Source organism: Carcharhinus amblyrhynchos, chromosome 35, assembly GCF_965287045.1.
Source record: "Carcharhinus amblyrhynchos chromosome 35, sCarAmb.v2.hapA, whole genome shotgun sequence".
Taxonomy (NCBI): Eukaryota; Metazoa; Chordata; class Chondrichthyes; order Carcharhiniformes; family Carcharhinidae; genus Carcharhinus; species Carcharhinus amblyrhynchos.
In genome coordinates this window covers 326,092-327,390 of record NC_137358.1, presented here as the reverse complement: position 1 = coordinate 327,390, position 1,299 = coordinate 326,092, and the positions used below count along the sequence as shown (strand labels likewise).

Below are 1,299 nucleotides of genomic sequence, written 5' to 3'. Positions count from 1 at the left end.
CCGGAAGTACCCCCTAATTATTGATTGACAATCTGACAGACCAATAGAAACACAGGAATCTGCCCCATCTGACCAATCCGCTTCCGCTAAAGTTGGGACTAGCCAGGTAACGATTGAAGGCTCTTTAAGGTTGGTCTTTGGTTTTGCCTGAGAAACGATCGTGAAAGCTCGATATCAGAAAATGCTTCCCAATTTATTTTTGACTCATTTGAATGAATTGTCTCTAAATGTAGTTACTGTGCTGCGAGACAAGATAACAAGAAGCACAGGCATGTAGACAGATAAAAATAAGGACCTCGAACTCAGGATTTTCTTCGCTTGATTGGTGGAATTTCCTTCGAGAATTTGACACTAAAAATAAAATACTGCAGATGCTGGAAATCAGAAGTAAAAACAGACGATGCTGGAAATTGTCAGCTGCTCTGGCAGCATCTGTGGGGAGATAAACACAATTTTTATTTGAGAACTTCAATTAAATTTATTGAAAAATCTGAAAATTAAAAGTGGTAAAAGAGATCAAGAAGTCATTGGATTGTTGTAAAATTCCAACTAGTTTACTATCCTTTAAGAAGCAAACTTGATATTCTTATCCAGTCTAGGCTGATATATGAGAGTCATGATGTAGATATGCTGGCGTTGGGCTGGGGTAAACACAATAAAAAGTCTCACAACACCAGGTTAACTTAACTGATGAAGGAGCAGCGCTCCGAAAACTAGTGGCATTGGTTACCAAGTAACATGTTGGACTTTAACTTGGTATTGTGAGACTTCTTACTGATATGAGATCCACACCATCCTGCCTCAGTCTTAAAATGCCTTCTGAAGTAGCTCAGCAAGACAGTGAAAGAAGAAAAATCACAACCTCCTCAGGACAATAACCTTCAGCTTTTGTAATATTTTCTGTCATCAGCAAAACACTCATTTTTATTTGAACTGTAGTCATAAATGCAATTAAAAATAAACATGACTAAACATAAATCAGAAATGTTAGGATTCATTGGGCTAAAGTCACCAACATAGAACATTACAGCGCAGTACAGGCCCTTCGGCCCTCGATGTTGCACCGACCAGTGGAACCAATCTAATGACCCTCTAACCTAAACTGTTCCAATGTTATCCAAATGCCTATCCACTGACCATTTGAACACCCTTAAAGTTGGCGAGTCCACAACTGCTGCAGGCAGGGCATTCCACGCCCTTACTACCCTCTGAGTAAAGAACCTACCTCTTGAAGTATGAGAGAAGTACTCATACCTCTCTCATATGAGTATGAGATACTCATACATGATGAGTATGAGT

At 39.4% G+C, this 1,299-nt stretch overlaps 1 protein-coding gene across 1 annotated transcript in view; it reads left to right on the top strand.

Annotated features, from left to right (window-relative positions):
* LOC145361772 (uncharacterized) overlaps positions 1 to 1,299 on the top strand; it is a 98,845-nt gene that overhangs the window by 59,227 nt on the left and 38,319 nt on the right. The gene's annotated exons all lie outside the window — the stretch shown is intronic.